This window comes from Microtus pennsylvanicus, chromosome 1, assembly GCF_037038515.1.
Source record: "Microtus pennsylvanicus isolate mMicPen1 chromosome 1, mMicPen1.hap1, whole genome shotgun sequence".
NCBI lineage: Eukaryota > Metazoa > Chordata > Mammalia > Rodentia > Cricetidae > Microtus > Microtus pennsylvanicus.
Window position 1 is genome coordinate 146,878,124 of NC_134579.1, and position 20,661 is coordinate 146,898,784.

Consider the following 20,661-nt stretch of genomic DNA (forward strand, 5'->3'; position numbering starts at 1 on the left):
TCCGTAGGCGGAGCAGAGCCCTAGACCTTGGTGACTGGCTGTCACCGGGCTTAAAGCTAAAGTGGGGCGGTCGCAGCTTAGTCGGGCCCCTTGTCCAGAGTTAACCCTCGCGTTTTCTCACCCGGCAGGACGCAGATAAATCTCCCTTTGGGTCGGGCTCCTTGAGGTTCGCCCGCCTCCCCCAGTGCGGACCTCGCTGCTTCCATGTCCACGTGCAAATGCAGTTTCTCCCCTCCCTCCTCTCTTCCTTCCCTTCTCAGGGCTGGGGACTGGAATATCTGTTTCCGGTGTCCACTGCCATGCTTTCTCTGTACCTTTCTGCCCATCACCCCTTCCCTGCCTTCCCTCCATTCTTTCCGCCATGGAGACAGCGCCCCCTCGCGGCACCTGTGTGTGTTTGCTGTAAAGTCTCCCAACCCGTCTTCCTTCTCTCCGGGTTGTTGCTGCTTTAACTTCATCCACCACAACATTCGTGGACTGGGTTGCCTTTACCCCAGGCCCCTCTAGTTTTCCCTGGGCCAGACATGCCAGACTTGGATGGGTTCTCAACTCAGCATCTAGTGAAGTCACTCCGTAAATGACTTCTTCCTCTCCATTCCTCAGCCTTGATTTTTATTCTATTATCCACACCCCTCCCCCCATTGTGTCTTCAAAATCCAATGCGTTCACTTTCAAGAAATTCCCAGAAATGTCAAGAAATTCCTCACTCCCCTGCCGCTGACTCTCCTTAGGTCTGTTTACCAGACACTAGGGAGAGCTTGTCAGAATGACGACCTTTCAACCCTGACACCTTTAGCTCAGAAACTGGTCCTCACAAGCCTAGGCTGCGGCTGCTGGCCCTGGAACTATTTGTTGCTAGGCTACAAGACATAAGACGCCTGCGTCGACTTGGGAGTCAGAGCTCAAGCCTGTTGTCCTGGGCAATGCATTCTTTGAGTTTGCTTGTCATTGTGAGTAGCGGTAAGAAACTGAACAGTTATCCCTAACCCAGAAAGCAAATACAGGTCTGTGTATACCTCAAGTTTGTGGAGAGAGTGTTTGATGGAAACAGTGGTGTATTTTGTTCTTTGCTTTCTTTCCCATTACAGTGCATCAGTCAAATCTGCTGCTTAACATCTTGTCTAGAAGAGAGTCTGGCGCCCAGCAAGCGTTCAGTAAACTTTTCCTGAGTGAATGAGACAAAAAAGGCTGTCTCTGTAATTACAAGATCCCAGAATGGGTGTGCAATACCTCCGACATTTTTTTCTTTTTTCTTTTCTTCCGCTTGCTTTTCTTACCAACTGTGTGGTACTTGGAACTTTCAACACGACTGTTTTTCGGGCCGGGTAGAAGTCACCTTATGAAGATGCTGAGTTGACATGTTTCTTTGTCTTCCTTTCCCTGTTGCGAACTTGCAAGTTTTCAGGTTTTGTTTTGAGATGGGCATGCTGCATAGCACAGGCTAGCCTAGAACTGTCCGTGTAGCTCAGGCTGGCTTTGAGCACACAGTCCTGCCTCAAGCACCAAGATTATAATTTACACCATCATGGCAGACACAGGTTTTTTTCCTTTTCTTTTCTTTTCTTTTCTTTTCTTTTCTTTTCTTTTCTTTTTTTTTGCAGTTCTAGCAGTACCTTTGGAGATACTTGAGCATTGTCCTTGTGAGACAGATTTTTTTTTTTGCCTGATGATTTTCAAACTTGTTTGACCCCTTGTTCAACATCTAAATTTAGTCCATGTAGTATGTTATGTATAATGTTGTGTGTATGCTCAGGTCTATATTTGTGTGTATGACATGTATGGATTTATATGGAATTTTGTGTGTACATATGTGTATCACATACATACTTATATGTGTGCTTATAATATTCACATATGAGTATGAATGGCTTTGCATTTGATACTGTGTATTTATAAGATATTGCTATGTATTTGAGATAAGCATAATTTCATAGTGAGCTGTACACAGGTGTAAGCAGAGTTAATGTGGGATGAAATAATATTTACTGAGGACGACTTCCTTTGATGTAACTTTCGAATTTCATTTTGCACCATTGCAAAATGAAGGCTGTTAGCCATCACATTACCTTGCATTTAATTTTCTCATTTCAACAGTACTTAGCGATTATCTGAATCAGTTTTTAAAGAGAATTCGTCATTTTGTATGCTAAGCAAAAGATGTTAATGATGTGGGAACCACCCATAATACAATTTTAAGTGTGCTGCATATCCAACTTCAATAAGCAGTTTGACTCCAAACTGTGCTAAATGACCCTCTAGGTAGAAGATGAGAATTAAATGGACTTAAGACTTGATAGTGAGATTATGGATGATTTGTGCGCTTTTTAACATTTTGTTATATTTTCCAGGTTTTCTGCAGTGAGTATATGTATTATGTTATTTTGCAGTGAGGCCTTCTTTTGTTTTTATTCTTATTTTTTGTAATACTGGGGATTGAACCCTGGGCCTCACATTTGTTAAGCAAATGCTTTTACCATTGATATACTGTGAGACCAAAACAGGAACAATGTATCTCTCACATTAATGGAAGACCAAAACAGGAAAAATATACCTTGCAGGTTAAGAGCTCTGTCTGCAGTTTAAATGTGCAAAAGACGTTCCTGATTGTTCTATGTTAAGTCCTTGCAAGTTAAGGTTTTTAATTGTAATTAAGAAGAAGTTCCTGTTTGTCCTGTGTTAAATCCTAGTTAAAGAATAAGTTCTTGGGCTGGAGAGATGGCTCAGTGGTTAAGAGCACTGACTACCTTTCCAGAGGTCCTGAGTTCAATTCCCAGCAACCACATGGTGGCTCACAACCATCTGTAATGAGATCTTCTGCCCTCTTTGGGCATGCAAGCATACATACATACAGAACACTGTATATATAATAAATAAATAAAATATTTTAAAAAAGAATAACTTCTTGTTTGTCCTGTGTTAAGTCCTTGCAAGTTAAGGTTTTTATTTATTTATTTATTTATTTTGTTTTTTGAGACAGGGTTTCTCTGTGTAGCCTTGGCTGTCCTGGCCTCAAACTTTCAGAGCTTCATCTGTCTCTGTCTCCTGAGAACTGGGATTAAAGGTGTGCGCTCAGTCTGCAACTTAAAGTTTCTAATTGTAATTAAGAAGTTTCTGTTTGTTCTGTGTTAAGTCCTAGTTAAGGGATACATCCCTGTTTGTCCCATGCTAAGTCTTTGCTGAAGGAGGTTTCTGTTTGTAATTAAGTTCCTGTTTTTTAGGTCTGATATAAACTGCTTGTAACCTCATTTATTTGATGTGTATCCTGGCCTTTGTTCCCTTGTTTTCATTATATCCTTCTAACTATTTATAACTGCCAACCCTCTCGCCCCCATGAACACCCTATCTCTCCCATAAAAGGGACTTACTTCCAGAGGTCAGCAGGGGCTGCTCTCTCAGTTCCTGTATTAGGGTGAGGCAGCCAGCTGGCCAGTTCCAGTCCAGGGTGCACCTCAAAATATAGATGCTTTAATTGGACAATTGTGGACTTGGTCCTTTTTTCCTCATGAATACCAGGTTTAACAATATCCCTTGAAGCCGGTAATAGTTTTACTAGTATAACATTTAAATATTTAATAGTAAAATATTGAGTAAATGCCCTAAATTATTTGCTTGGAACTTTTAGAAGTTTGTCTAGTGTATGTAGTAAAGAGATCAAATAACCTTGACCCTGGATCACCTGTTGTCTGTTGGTAGCAGCTGGAAGCCCAACATTTTCCAGATTTGGCCAGCGTAGCCTATGGTTTGAACACTCGGCTTCAGTCACTTCTTAGAGGCTGAGATTCTTAGCATTCCTGTTCTCTGCTGCTTCAAAACCTGCCTGCAAAATTTTGTAAGTTAAGAATTTCCCCAGGAAAAAACAAACAAACAAACAAACAAAAAAAAAGGAAGAATTTCCCCAGGTGGTAACTTGATGGATTTCTTATGGTTTTAGCCGGTGTCATATTTCTCCCATTAGCTCAGTTGTAACCATCTACTGAGGATCTTAGGAGAGATATGTTCCTAAATTTATTCTTGCCAAGTCCTTAAGGAATGCTGGCTGTAGAGTACTTCTCCCAGAAGCATTTACAACTGTCCTGTCTTTGTATTTTGATAAGTTTATGAAATATATTAACAGGAAATTGAAAGAGTAGTGAACACCCATTGCCCACTGTGTAAATCTAGCAGTTAATACATGTAACAATTATAGATTATGTGCTATATATAATATGTAGCAGTTATATATTAGGTGCTGATAATATGTTGTGTTGTGTGCATGCTCATTTATCTATGTTTGTGAGTATGATCTATATATTTATGTGTAGGTTTATATGTATTTTTGCATATGTGTATTATATACATATTTATAAGACTGTATGTTTATGTATGTATATATGAATATAACTACATTTGCATATATGTTTATATACATTACTAACTTATTTGCATATACCATATACCATATACTTATTTGGAAATAAGTCTTTACATAGGACATTTTACCCCTAAATATTTTTCCCTGGTATTTTAAGAGAAAACGATTCTTGTGCACAGCTCTTAACACCATTACCATACTTGAACAAATGAGCAGTAATTTCTTGCTGCCTCCTGAAGCCGATCTATGTTCAGGCTTCTGCCGTTCCCTGAACACCTATGTTTCTTTAGCCAGGAGGCTTTTAAGCATCATTGTATTTTAACAGTTTTGAAATAATTATATATTCACAAAGAAGTGGGGTTTTGTTGTTTGTTTATTTTTTTTTGTGACAGGACCTCTCTATGTAGCCTAAGCTGTCCTTCACTTTCCAATTGCTGGGGTTTTAAAACAAGTTGTCTATTGAAAAACAGTAGGGATTCATGGTTCTAACTTCTAAGTGAAGAGTCTTTAATATTTTGTATAGGTTTCTGTCTCTTCAGTCTTAATTTTCTTAGGCTATATGCTTAAGAGTGTACCATTTCAAGCTTTTCCTAGAGCTTTTATAGTTCTGTGTTTCACATTTACCTTTACATGGCCACTTTGAGTGGATCTTTCAAGGTTCAGCCTCATTCCTTTGCATTTGGATATCCTACTTTTCCTCACCATTGTCTGAGAGGGCTACTATTTTCTATTTTCTGGTTTTGTTGAAAGCCATTTAACATGTGTACAATGTTTATATCCAAGCTCTGTATTTTTCCTATTGGTCTGTATGCCTGTCTCTGGAAATTTTGCAATCAAAAAGTGTAAAGCCTCCAATTTGTTTTTTTCAAGATTGTTTCGGTGACTCAGAATATCTTATGATTCCATATTGATTGTTTAAAATTTTACTTATTGTTTTTAATTGAACTATATATTTCCCCCACTTCATATGAATTTTAAAATGAATGTTTTCTATTTCTTCAGATAATATTTTTGGGATTTTGATAGGGATTACATTGAACATGTAGAATGCGTTGGGTAGTATGACATCTTTTTTTACTCACCAGGGAGGGAGCAGGTAATTGAGGGGGCGTGGCCATGATGTGAGTGGAACCCTGAGGTCTCTCAGCTGGCGGGAGAAGGTTGATATACCTGGCACCTGTCATGGTCTAGGTGTGAACCAGACCTACATTTCCAACCTCACCCTATTGATCTCCCGGTCAGTGAGGTTGCTCCGTAGGGCTTGCTCCTCTTTGAAAGCCTTGAACAGGGAGTTAATGTTGCTTGCTCTGAAGCTGGATTACTTCCAGGAAGAGTGTGGGCCGGTTCTGCATGGGCTTATGAAGATCTGCAGGAGATAGTCTTTCTCATCGTAGTCTACCAGGATTTTCAGTTCCTGTAGCATGTCCGTGCTCTCCTTCACCTGGATCTTGGCTGTCTTGAGATTCTCTTACAGCAACTTGTAGTAAGAAGATGGGACAGAAAGAACTCCATGCCTCGCTTCTTCAAGTGGTGGATCGTTGTGATGATGTCTTCAGTCTTGACAGCGGTGTGCTGGACCCCTGCATCCCCAATATTGTCCACATATTCCTGAATCTGCGACTTCTTCATCGGCGTGTATTCTTTAGTGGGTATCTTGATGGGGTCCTCATAGTTGACCACCATGATGGAGCGTAGTGAGTTGTATTCCGTGTGCACCTGCTGTCATCCACGGACCAGAAATGGTGGAACTGCAGGTTTTTTTTAGATACCATTCTGAGACAGAATTTTATATACCATTTCCTAGTCGGGTTGGTTGCCTGCAATATCGTCGATGATCTCGAGGTTTCAGCTGGGTAGTTTTGGAAGGAGTGTGTCTGTGTCCATTGGGGCCTCAAATCCAGGCAAGAAATGGCCAGTGTAGTTGATCTTCTCCACCAGGGTGTGTGTGGTATCTCCATACATCTGTAGCACAGCGAACTTCACCTTCCCAAACTTGTTCCACCATGGCTCCCTCACAATGTTGGCTCCCTGTTCCCGGGCTTTCTGTGCAATGTGCTCACAGTCTTCCACTGCGAATGCAATGTCCTCCACCCCATCACCATCCTTCACCAAGTGGTTGCCCATCTCTTTGTTCCAGGGGTTGACAGCAGAACAGAGAACAATCACAAACTTTCCTTGCTTGATGACATGACTAACCACCTCCTGGGAACCCATCTCCAGGTCCCTGTAGGTCAACGATTCAAAGCCCATCTTGTTGCAGTAGAAGGAAGCAACCTGCTTGGCGTTGCGGACCTAGAAGTTCACAGCGGGGAAATGGAGGGATCGGCCTCTCTCAGGCTTTGGTCCTTTGTTGTTACAGTTTGTCTTTTCTCAGTGAGGCGTTTTCATCTTGCTTCCTCTGCTTCTGGCTGGTGACTGCATCTCTTTCAGTAATGACATCTTAATGGTAGTAAGACGGCATAAGGCTAGTTCCTGAGTATGTGACGATATTCCATTTATTTTGTCTTCTTTGATTTTCTTCAGTAACATTTTAAACTTTTCTGTACATAGGTCTTCCCACCTTGGTTAGAGTGCTACTGTAAATGCAGTTTTTGTCCTTAATTTGTGTTTGGGTGTTTGAGTTGTTCATTGTTAGTGTATAACAATGTGACTGATTTTTCTTTGTTGATTTTGTGCTCTGTAACAACTGAATTAATCAGTTCTAACAGATTTTCTGTGGATATTCTTTACTATTTTATGTATAATCATGATACTCATAATAGTGATATAGGTACTCCTTGATTTATGGATGTGTAATATCCTGGTAAACCTGTCATATATGTTATAAGTTATATATACATACACACACATTCTATACACTAGGATCAGTATTTTATACTCATCTTATGGCTGACTGGGGTCTTTGATACATGGTATACAGTGTCCTGCCTACATGTATGTCTACATAACAGAGGACAGTATCAGATGGTTATGAGCTACCATGAGGTTGCTGGGAATTGAACTCAGGACCTCTGGAAGAGCAGTCAGTGCTCTTAACCTCTGAGCCATCTCTCCAGTCCAAGAATTTATTCTTTAACTAGGATTTAACACAGGCCAAAACAGGAACTTATTAGAACCAAGGGATCTGGTAAAGGCTAAACCAAAAGGCAAGGCTTTTTGGCATTATTGCTTTGTGAATAAGTTGCTATGATTTGCCGTAGATTTTTTTTTTTTTTGCTGTAGCTGACTTCCCTTTCCTGTTACATATTTGGTGATTAATTCCCACATTTCGGAACTGTTTTGTGAGAACAGTTTCTTACTGCCAGACCTCTGTTCCTAGGTAAGCACAGAGCTCTGCCTTCCTGCAATTATCTTTATCAGCAGTGTTTTTGGTCAGTATCCAGAATTTAAGCTATTCACAGATATCCAAGGACATAGAATTTTTACCTGCCCAAGCTGCTGCTCTGATTTTAACCCACTCCTTCTGCTCACTTTCACCTTAGTGTACTGACGATTTTAGTTCAGGACTCTCAAGGACAGCAGAAGAGATCATTAACTGTAACCCAGAGAAAGACGCACAACACCCACGATCATGATAATAACATACCCTAGAACTGATCACTTTGAGGCCTGGGTCTCTTATCCCCTTAGAGCAAAATTCCAGCCCTAGACCCATAGAAACTGTAGCATCTGGTGTACATGCTATCTAATCAAGAGCATCAGCTTCTCCCTGACTGTTTACATAGGTTGCCTGGTTACCTGGTATCTTCTACATATACTAGGAGAAAAGAAGCGGCATGCTGATTTAAACAATCTGTGCCCCATTCATAATTTTACTGAAAATAAACCTTTCTAATCACCTAAAGATGTAGCATAGTACACTCACCTTTCCCTCTAGAATTCCCTGATGATTTAATTCCCTTTTCTAACTAGCTTTCTCCATGAAGAGGTTCACTGGACATGAGCAAGTCACTCCCATGGATCTGTGTGTATGTGTGAAAACTCTTATTTGATTTTCCATGGGGCTAAAAAATTCTGGCCCTCGAACCTACCAGGACTGGGGAATTGCTGGTTTTACGGGTATATATGACTGGGAACATTTGTAACAGGTAGAACTAAGAACAATGTAGAACTAAGAACAAGGGAGAACAAGAAGGAACGATGCGAAATGATGGATTGAAGAGGAAAGAATAAAGAATTATGGATCATCGGAATCTGTTGTGAGTAAGCCTCTTTACCCTCAGATCTTTAGCCCCCCTTTAGCTATCATGGTGTCTTTAATTGAACCCTGAAAGCTGTTAAGGCTCCCATTAGACGGGAAGGCTCAGTGTGCATTATGTCATCCTGTGAGGCTGTAGCTTTCATCTCTGGTGCACACTGTACTGCTTGTCTTCAAGGGTCAAGGAGGGATTACCAGTTGAGTATGTAAATCTGCACTTAGAGGAGCAGAATGAATGGGTGGGTGCTGAAGTGGTCCCATCCTGTGAGCCCCGGACGCTGGGCTTTAGGAGAATGAGATGTGAAGAAAGAGGTGAGGAAAAGAGAAGTTGTCAGTGGTCATCCAAGAAGCAGCTCAGAGAAGCCTGCACATAGATGTCTCCTTGACGGGGGACTTTAGAAAGAATACAGGGTGTCTTCTCAAAATGGAGTAGCATATGATCGGTGTAGAAACCACCAGTGCTGTTTTGTGTTATTAGGAATTTGGCTCTGGTCGACTTGAGAGAGACCACCATAGTTCCAGTGCTTTGGATTCCTTAGTGGTTTGGTATTCTCTCCACTTAACAAGGTCCAGGGCAATGTGCTCACTGGCCTCGGTCCCTCTGAGAAGCTGAATCCACTGTTGCTCCTATTTGCTTTTCTATATAATGTGTGGAAAATCCACAGTGATTGCATCTACAGTAGTACACTTGGACATCTCTCACAGAGGACCCGTGGACAAATTCCCTTCTTCTCACACTCCTTGAATCTGCCAAGTTTCCCACTTGCGTATGGAAAATCAAATGCAGGCGATTTCAGTATTCACTGGAACTCCCTCCCAATACTATCCTATGTTTTCTGTTTTATTATTTTATTTATGTCCTCGTGTTCTTTACTAATATTTCTAAATCCCCATGCCTCTACCCTGGCAAGAGGTGTTTTTGTTGAGGCTGGCCCCCAACAATTTTCATATCCTCAAAGCAATCCGACGAAGCAGACGAAGCATCCAGAGGGACAATGTCAAGTGCAAATTCCTGTTTCCGGAGGTACTGCAAAAGCCTTTTTTTTTTTTTTTTGTTTCCCCCATTAAGTTTTAAATAGACTTTGTATCCTTGGGAAACCCTCAGGCAAGATTCACATATAGGGCATTAAGGGAAACAAAAGGTATCTGCTAAACAAAAGATGGGTTAGGGCTAGGTGCTAGCACTCAGTCAGACCAGGTGTAGCCCAGCAGGAATGCTGCCACGTTAAAGGCATGTGCTGTGGGAGAATGCTCTTGTACACTGTATAGATTTGTCATGACCTCAGTCTGAAAATAGTGATTCTGCCTCCAGGAAACCTCAGAATGAGATTGAGCTGAGAGCTGTCTCCTCCCCTTTTTATAATCCTCTCTAGTTCTGGGATTCAGGGCATGTACCGCTACTGCCTGGTTTCTGTGGCAAGCTAGTGTGGCGACTGGGGTTAAAGGTGTGTGTTATTATTGTAGGGGAATGGGTTACAGTAGTGTTGCAGTGATATCCTGACTTATCGGGAAACCTGGATATACTTAGAGCCACAATAGGGACAGCTCTGGAGGCTGGAGCTGCAATAGGACAGCTCAGCCTTGGAGGAAAGGTGTCCTGACAATGGGGAAGCCAGGCTAGCTGAAGCTGGGTGCAGTGGGGGATTGTCTCCCCACAGGATATAGGGATCCAGCTCTTTTCCTGGAGAGCCTCTGCAGCTGAGTTCTGCTCTGTTCCCTTATGGGAGCATCCTAGCAGAGCTATCTGCTTCTCCCGCCCAAGATGTTTCTTCTGCTAACACTCTGCTAAGGGAAGCCCCCTGCAGAAACGTACCCCCTCAGAAATGTAGCAATGTCCTCCAGCTCCTTTGAAAAGTTGTTACTCCATTACCATCCTGCCCCAGCAAGGTTCTTCTGTTCTGCTCCACCTTGCTGAAGCTCCCTAGGGAACATCTCAGCAAGGTTTTTCATCTCAGTCCCATAAGGGGCGTCTTAGCTGGGTTCTTCTTCTGCTCTGCGCTGGCAAATGAAGGTCACTCAAGAGTCTTGAGAAAGAGATTTATTTGGGAAGGAGGAATCCAGGAGAGTGGTTGCCCCTGCCAGGGAGGGATTAATGGCAGTTTCTAATTGAAGGGGGTGGAGGTATTTATATAGGGCTTCTTAGGGGTGGAGTTTTCCCAGGGAGAAGGGGATTGGTTAGTTTTTCAGGGATTTGTCAGTTCAGCTGGTTAGGGACAGAGATGGCTCTGACTTCATGGCCAAACTGTGTTTCTTTCACTGGTCCTTTTTAGCTTTTTCACTCTAATCTTGGGACCAAGGCATATTTCTTTCTCTGGCTCTGATTCTAGGGACAAAGTGTGTTTCTCTGACACTAGTTTCAGAGACAGGGCACATGTCTTTAGTCCTGGGTTCAGGGATAAGATGTTTCTCTCCCTGGCCCAGGTCTCAAATATGGGGTGTGTTTCTTTCTTTAACTCTGAGTTCAGAGTCAGGGTGCTCAGTGATTGCTTTCCTGCTCCAGTTGTCCCCTTTACCCCACAAATATGGCTACTGGGATTAAAGGTATGTGGGTGATTGCTGCCTAGTCTGCAAGGCTGACCAGTGTGACTGTTTTACTTTTCTGATCCTCAGGCAAGCTTTGTTTATTAAAATACAAATGCAATTGTCACTACAGGGGCAACCAGACTAAGAGAACTTTGGGAAGAGGAAAGGCTGAGAGTAAGTCACCAGCCAGATACAGAGGAAGCAAGATGAGAAAGCCTCACTCATACTATGGTTAAACATAGATAAGAATTATGGATTAATTTAAGTTATACGAGCTAGTTAATAGTAAACCTGAGCTAAAAGACCGAACAGTTTATAATTAATGTAATTCTCTGTATGTTTCTTTGGGATTGAATGGCTGTGGGGCTGGACAGGACAGAAACTTCCAACTACAGGCATGCATTACCACTGCCTGGTGAATCTATAATATCCTAATAAATAGTACACGCTAAAATAAACCTCATTCCCTGGTTGGTGTGTTGTCAGTTATGCTGTTTTGGATTTTCTGTCACTTGAGAAATACCCGAGTAAATAACTGTAAGGGAGGAAAGATTTATTTTGGCTTACAGTTTGTTGTAGACCAGCCTCGACAAAAATACCTTTTTACCAGGGTAGGGGTGTGGGGATCAGAAAAATAGTAAAGAGGATAAAGATGCAAGTAAAATAATAAAACAGAAATATAGGATAGTATTGGGAGGGAGTTCCAGTGAATACTGAAATCTCCTACATTTAACTTTCCATACACTTTTATACCCCAGTACAAAAGGGGAAGAAAGCAGCAAAAGAATTCTTTAACATAGTGAGTTCGAGGCCAGCCTGGTCTACAAGAGCTAGTTCCAGGACAGGCTCCAAAACCACAGAGAAACCCTGTCTCGAAAAACCAAAAAAAAAAAAAAAAAAAAAGAATTCTTTAACATAATACAAAGGACAACTCGTACAGTAACTTGCTTCAACACTTTGAGGCATCAAGTCATTAACATTCTGTTGTTTGGGCAGGAAAGCCATCCTAGACCAAGTATTCGGAAAGGTAGCCATTCCCCAGATTAAAACCCCTAATACAAAAGAAGTAGCAGAAGTATGCTTGTGGAGTGGATCTACCTGTATGTGTCATCTTAATGTCAAAAGAACCAAGTAACCGCACCCTAGGTCAGGATGTGCAGCCCTGGCTGTTGTCAACCATCTGGAGCAATCTTCAGACAGGATGGAAATAGGCTCACATGTTTGGGCCTCCACAGCGGTTGCACAAGTTATAGCTCCTGATTTGCTGGTGCCATTGGTTCTGAGTCTTAACTGGGACAGAACATCATGGTGTAAGTGTTCATATTTTGTCATCCTAGAAGAGAGAGGGGGAAGAGGGAAACGAAGAAAGGGAAGGAAAAGAGTAGTCGGAGAAGAGGGAAAGGAGAGTGGAGCAGAGATAAAAGGACTTGGAACAAGATATCCTTCAAAAGCACATCCCTAGTGTTCCATTCTCAACCAGCCTCCTACCCTAGCTCCCAAGGTTTCCACCATCTCCCCAAATAACCCCACCAGCAAACCTTTTAACACGAGAATCAGCTGAGCACATTTCCCTTTCAAACCTTAATAATGGTATAGTCTGACCATCTTATTTGGGCATCCTTGGTCTAAGGGGAAGATAACATGCTTAAGCAACAAGTGCAAAGTCAAAATGAGCTTTAATTCATGGCCAGGACACATTAGTGTGATGGGGAAAGATGCTATGGGTTTGTGGGCAGGTGTGGAGGGACATGCTCTCTGAGGAGGTGGCTATGAGAATCTGAGGCCAAGGATACTGTTGCGTTGCGTGTGTGGAACTGAGAGTACCAAACAGACAATAGATGTTCTCCAGGAACTATGAATCCCTGTACCAGCTGTGGTCACAGGAGATCTTTAGTGCACTGCAGGGCTCCCTTCAGTATATGTTACAAGGTGTTGGAGCCAGGCTCAAGCTATTATTGTGATGCCACTGGGGAACTTTGTTTCTCATCTGATAAAGCTTTCTCAGATAAAACTATGAGATGTAGTTCCTTTACTTAGGCTAAGCCATCTTACTAGTCTTTATTTGGATTCTTTCTTCTTTCTTCCTTTCTTTCTTTCTTTCTTTCTTTCTTTCTTTCTTTCTTTCTTTCTTTCTTTCTTTCTCTTTTGAGACAGGATTTCTCTGTGTAACAGCCCTAGCTGTCCTGGATCTAGCTCTTGTAGACCAGACTAGCCTTGAACTCACAGAGATCGGCCTGCCTCTGCCCCCGAGTGCTGGGATTAAAGGCATTCATCACCACTTCTCCGCCTATTTGGACATTTGAAAGTGAGTCTGTTGTCTTAGCTGACCTGGACCTCAGCATGTAGCCCTGATCTCAAATTCATAGCAGTCATCTTGTCTCAGAGTGTCTCCAGTATTGAGATTTCAAGAATGAACCACCAGATCTAAATTAAATGTATTTTTAAATTTATACTTTCAACTGGAATATTTGTCCATTGGGGCATAATGCCTTTGTAAATTATGGGGCACCTGTATCTAAAACTTAGCCTTCTGAGGACTGAACTACATTTTACTTACAGAACATGGGAGCAGAAGTGAGCCAGCTACCTAGGCCAGAGCGGGCCTGCCATGGCGAGCTCCATGGGAGTTGGAGCAGATCTAGACCAGGGACATTTGCAGAGGCAGGACTGAGCCAGCAAGCTGGACCAGAGCAGACCTGAGACAGCGAACTCTACAGGAGCAGGTACAGGGGAGCAACTGCTGAGTGAGTGGTGAAGAGCCAGAGACTGCTGTCCGTCTGGGCGTGAATCTGGGACTTTCAAGGAGTAAATCTGAGCCAGGACCCCTGTGGGTCCAGGCAGGAGTCTCCGACCTCTGAGGGAATAGGCCTGAGCCAGGACCTCTGTGGGTCTGAGCTTCAGTCTGGGATGTCAAAGGGAGTAGGCAGGAACCAGAAACCTCTGTGGGTCTGGGCATGAATCTGGGACCTCCAAGGGAGTAGTCCTGAGCCAGAGACCTTTGCAGGACCAACACCAAGCCAGGGACCTCTGCAGGAGTGAATCCAGACCAGGGACATTTACAGAAACATGTCTGAGACAACAGCCTGGGCCACAGCAGGCCTGAGACAGCAAACTCCACTGGGACGAAGGAAAGCCTGGGAGCGTTGAGTGACCTCCAGGAATAAGGAGTGACCAACAAGGTAACTAGAACTGTGGCACAGACTGTGCCATGAGGCACAGCAATCTGAGCCTTGGATTTACTGGCACCTAGAAGATTAATCACCAGAATTACAGACAATCCCAAGCACACACATTAGAGGAAAAGATGAGCAGATAAGGTAAGAACACATGCAACACCACAAAGACCAACATGACACCAGTAAAATCTAAAGACCCTACAATGGCAAGACTTGAACAATCAAATATAGATGAAGCAGAAGAAAATGACTTAAAAAATAACTTCAGGAGAATGTTTTAAACACTTAAAGAGGAAATGAAAAATTCCCTCAAAGAAATGGAGGAAAAGGCCGGGCGGTGGTGGCGCACGCCTTTAATCCCAGCACTTGTGAGGCAGAGGCAGGCGGATCTCGGGGAGTTCGAGGCCAGCCTGGTCTACAAGAGCTAGTTCCAGGACAGGCACCAAAAGCTACAGAGAAACCCTGTCTCGAAAAACCAAAAAAAAAAAAAAAAAAGAAAGAAATGGAGGAAAAGACAAACAAAAAATTGGAAGACACCAACAAATCCCTCAAAGAAAACCAAGAGTAAATAATGAACATATGAAAGAAACTATTCAAGACTTGAAAACTGAAATATAGACAATGAAGAAAAAAACAAGCAAAGGGAGTGATAGAAACAGAAATTATGAGAAAATGATCAGGAACCACAAACACAAGCATGAACAGCAGAATACAAGAGAGAATCTCAAATGCTGAAGATACAATAGAGGAAAAAGACTCATCAGTCAAATAAAACATTAAATCTAACAAAACCTTAACCCAAAACATCCAGGAAACATGGGACACCATGAAAAGACCAAATCTAAGAAAAATAGGTATATGAGAAGGAGAAGCAATTCAACTCAAAAGGACAGAATATATATTTAACAAAATCATAGAAGAAAACTTTCCCAACCTAAAAATAGATATGCCTTTGAAGATACAAGAAGCATACAGAACACCAAACAGACTGAATAAAAAATAGTCCCCTCACCACATAATAATCAAAACACTAAACAGAGTAAAGAAAGAATATTAAGAGCTACAAAGGAAAAGGCCAAGTAACATATAAAGGCAGACCTATCAGAATTATACCTGACTTCTCACTGGAGACAATGAAAGCCAAAAGGTCGTGGTCAAGTGTTATACAGACATTAAGAGACTACGAATGCCAGCCCAGACTATTATACCCAGCAAAACTTTCAATCACCATAGAAGGACAAAACAAGATATTCCATGACAAAACCAGAAACATACCTCAACCTCAAAGACAGACAGAGTAAAGGGTTGGGAAAAAAATCTTCCAATCAAATGGACCTAAGAAACAAGCTGGTATAGTTATCCTAATATCTAATAAAATAGACTTCAAACCTAAAATCAATTAAAAAAAGACACAGAAGGATATTTCATATTAGTCACAGAAAAAATCCATCAAGAGGAAATTTCAATAATGAAAATCTATGCTCCAAATACAAAGGCAGCCTCATATGTCAAAGAAACACTTCTAAAGCTTAAACCATACATTAAATCCCACATACTAGTAGTGGGAGACTGCAATACTCCACTATCACCCCTGGACAGGTCAGTCAGACAAAAAATGAACAGAGAAATAAGGGAACTAACAGATGTTATGACTCAAATGGACTTCACAGACATCTATAGACTATTCCATCCAAACACAAAAAGAATATTCCTTTTTCTCAGCACCTCATGGGACCTTCTCAAAAATTAAGCACATACTTGGTAACAAAACAAACCTCAACAAAAAAATTGGAATAATCCCACGTATCTCATCAGATCACCATTGCTTAAAACTAAAATTTATCAACAATACTAATTCTGGAAAGCCCAAAAACATATGGAAATTAAACAATGCTTCCTGAATCTTCAGTGGGTCATGGAAGAAATAAAGGGAGAAATTAAAGACTTCCTGAAATTCAATGAAAATGATCACACAACATACCCAAATTTATGGGACACAATGAAAGTAGTGTTAAGAGAAGTCCATAGCACTAAATGCCTACATAAAGAAGCTGGAAAACTCCCACACTAGTGAATTAACAGAACATTTGAAAATAGAAGCAAACTCACCAAAAATAATTAGATGCCAGGAAATAATCAAATTGAGACCTGAAATCAACAAAATAGAAACAAAGAAAACAATACAAAGAATCAATAAGACAAAAACTTGGTTCTTTGAGAAAATCAATAAAATATACAAAACTTTATCCAAACTAAGCAAACACACATAGAGAATATCCGAATTAACAAAATCAGAAATGAAAAAGGGGACATAACAACAGATGGGGAGGAAATACTGAGAATCATCAGGTCATATTTCAAAAACCTGTATCCACAAAATTGTAGAACTTAAAGAAAATGGACAACTTTCTGGATAATATCACTTACCAAAATTAAATCAAGACCAGATAAGCAAATTAAACAGACCTATAACTGCTGAAGAAATAGAAATAGTCATCAAATAGCCGGGCGGTGGTGGCGCACACCTTTAATCCCAGCACTCGGGAGGCAGAGGCAGGCGGATCTCTGTGAGTTCGAGACCAGCCTGGTCTACAAGAGTTAGTTCCAGGATAGGAACCAAAAAGCTACAGAGAAACCCTGTCTCAAAAATCCAAAAAAAAAAAAAATAGGCATCAAAAGTCTCCCAACCAAAAAAGCCCAGGACCAGATGGTTTCAGCTCAGAATTCTACAATATTTTCAAAGAAGAACTAATACCAATAGTCCTCAAATTGTTCGATACAATAGAAACAGAAAGAACTTTGACAATTTCTTTTTAAGAGGCCACAATTTCCCTGATACCCAACCACTAAGAAAGAGAAGTACAGACCAATCTCACCCATGAACATTGATCCAAAAATACTAAATAAAATACTGGCAAATCAAATCCAAGAACACATCAGAAATGTCATTCATGATCAAGTCAGCTTCATCACAGAGATGCAGGGATGGTTCAACATACAAAAACCTGTCAACATAATCCACCATATAACAAACTAAAAAATAAAAACCACATGATCATCTCATTAGATGCCCAAAAAGCTTTTGACAAAATACAACATCCCTTCATGATAAAGGTCTTGGAGAGAGCAGGGATATAAGAAACATACCTAAACATAATAAAGGCAGTATACAGCAAGCCAACAGCCAACATCAAACTAATTGGAAAGAGACTTCCAGTCATCCCTGTGAAATCAGAAACAAGACAAGGTTGTCCACTCTCTCCATATCTAATATATATATATTTCTTGAGGTCCTAGCTAGAGCAAGAAGACACCAAAAGGAGATCAAGGGGATACAAATTGGAAAAGAAGAAGTCAAACTCTCACTATTAGCTGATGGTATGATAGTTTACATAAGCAACCCTAAAAATTCTACCAAGGAACTTCTACAACTCAATTCAGTAATGTAACAGGATACAAGATTAAGTAAAAAAAAAATCAGTAGCCCTCCTGTACACGGATGATAAATGGGCTGAGTAAGGAAATCAGAGAAATATCACCCTGAACAATAGCCACAAATAGCATAAAATATCTTGGAGTAACTCTAACCAAACAAGTGGAAGCCTTGTATGACAAGATCTTTAAATCTTTAAAGAAAGAAATTGAAGAAGACATCAGAAAGTGGAAAGGTCTCCCATGCTCTTGGGTAAGTAGAATTAACATAGTAAAAAATGGCAATCTTACTAAAAGCAATCTACAGATTCAATGCAATCCCCATCAAAATCCCAGCAAAATTCTTCACAGACCTCGAAAAAACAGTACTCAACTTCATATGAAAAAGCAAAAAATTCAGGATAGCCAAAACAATCCTGTGCCATAAAAGAACTTCTGGAGGCACCACAGTCCCTGACTTCAAACTCTACTACAGGCTACAGTATTGAAAACAACCTGATATTGGCATAAGAACAGACAGGAGGACCAATGGAACAGAATTGAAGACCTGGATATTAATCCACACACTTCAAACACCTCATTTTGACAAAGAAGCAAAAAAAAATATCAAATGGAAAAAAGAAAGCATATTTAACAAATGGTCCTGGCATAATTGGATATCAACATGTAGAAGAATGAAAATATATCCATATCTATCACCATGCACAAAACTCAAGTCCAAATGGATCAAAGACCTCAACATAAAGCCAACCACACTGAACCTTATAGAAGAGAAAGTGGGCAGTGCACTTGAATGCATTGGTACAGGGAAACACTTCCTAAATAGAACCCCAGCATCACAGACACTAAGAGAAACAATTAATAAATGGAACCTCCTGAAACTGAGAAGCTTCTGTAAAGCAAAGGACATGGTCAACAAGACCAAATGACAGTCTACAAAATGGGAAAAGAACTTCACCAACCCCACATCAGAGAGAGGTCTCATCTCCAAAATAAACAAAGAACTCAAGAAATTGGTCATCAAAAGAACAAATTATCCAATAAAAAATGTTGTAAAGAACTAAACAGAGGACTCTCTACAAAGGAATCTAAAATGGCTGAAAGACACTTAAGGAAATGTTCAACATTCTTAATCATCAGAGAAATGCAAATCAAAGCAACTCTGAGATTCCGTCTTACACCTGTAAGAATGGCCAAAATCAAAATCACTGGTGACAACTTATGCTTGAGAGGTTGTGTGGAAAAGGGAACACTTCTGCATTGCTGGTGGGAATGCAAGCTGGTACAACTCCTTTGGATATCAGTGTGGCGATTTCTCAGAAAATTAGGAAACAACCTTCCTCAAAATCCAGACATACCACTTTTTGGTATATATCCAAAGGATGCTTAATCGTGCTACAAGGACATGTGCTCAACTATGTTCATAGCAGCATTGTTTGTCATAGCCAGAACCTGGAAACAATCTAAGCGCCCCTTGAATGAAGGATGGATAATGAAAATGTGGTACATTTACACAATGGAGTACTACACAGCAGAAAAAATAATGACATCTTGAATTTTGCAGGCAAATAGATGGAGCTAGAAAACATCATATTGACTGAGGTAACCCAGACTCAGAAAGTCAATTATCATATGTACTCACTCATAGGTGGTTTTTGAACATAAAGCAAATAAAACCTGCCTACAAATCACAATCCCAAAGAACGTAGACAACAATGAGGATCCTAAAAGAGACATACATAGATCTAATCTACACGGGGAGTAGAAAAAGCCAAGATCTCCTGAGTAAATTGGGAACATGGGGACCTTGGGACAGGGTTGAAGGGGAGGGGAGAGACATGGAGGGGAGCAGAGAAAAATGTAGAGCACAATAAAAATTGATAAAAAATATATTTATTTATGGACAATAAAAGTCCATAAAAGGATATATTCATGAATTACACATCTAATTTAAAATTTGTAAAGGCTCGGTAAGGACATAAAAAGCAATATAATGGGAGAAAGGATTTACACAGTGTACCTGACAGTTTATAGGTAAAAGATAAAAAGATCTCTTGAAATTCAACATTTATTTAAAAACTAGAAAATTGGTGAGACAAATGAACAGATACTTAAGAGGATACATGGATGGCAAATAAACCTGAAAATATGCAGAACATTATTGGCCATTAGGGAAATGGAAAGAAACTAAACTTCAATCTTAACAGCACACCCATGACAGCTAAAGGACTGGTAGCCAACAAATACTGGCGAGACTGTGGAAAAACGGGTTCATACAGACAGCAGTGCTGGCAGTGTAAAATGGCTCAGCTCGGAGAGAAAGGTACGGTGGTTTTCCATTGGTTTGTTTAGTTTTTAACATGGAGCACATGCTTCATGACACAGCAACTGTATCGTGGGCATCTATCTTTCTTCAAAGTGAGAATGTTCACACAAAACCTGAACATAAGTTTTCATGGCATTTTTTAAATATCAAAAGTTTGGAAGCTTAAAGTCCCACTGGTGCATGTTTAATCTTGTAGATTATTGAATTCCAAACAACAACGAGGAACAAAGTATTTACACGTATTAATGGATCTCAAAGGAATTATGTACAGTGAAAGAGTATGTGGAAAGGCCAGGCACTGTAGGGTTCAATTATATGAATCCGTAGGACAAATCTGCACTGAGGGACCACACCTCAGTGGTTGTAAGTGGTGGAAGGTGTGGTTGTTAAAACGGAGGAGTGAAGTTGTTTTGATTGTTGTATGAGTTAAAATTCTCAGAATGAAACAAAAAGTGTTTTTGTGTATGTAAACAAGGGATGAAACTTATTCAGTAATAAGTTGTTCGGTTACACATTTAAAAATCACTCCAGACAGCTAAAATGGCTTTCAGAAGCTCTGCCATGGAAAGCAGCTTTCTTCCGCTCTCTTCAGGCGTCTAGGACCAACTTCTTTTGTCGCTCAATGTAGCTATTAGCAAGGATTTGACAAAAATTC

At 40.7% G+C, this 20,661-nt stretch overlaps 1 pseudogene; it reads right to left on the bottom strand.

Moving 5' to 3' along the window:
• Positions 1-5,555: 5,555 nt before the first annotated feature.
• Positions 5,556-6,980, bottom strand: LOC142856510 (4-hydroxyphenylpyruvate dioxygenase-like; annotated as a pseudogene).
• Between the last annotated feature and the right edge of the window lie 13,681 nt (positions 6,981-20,661).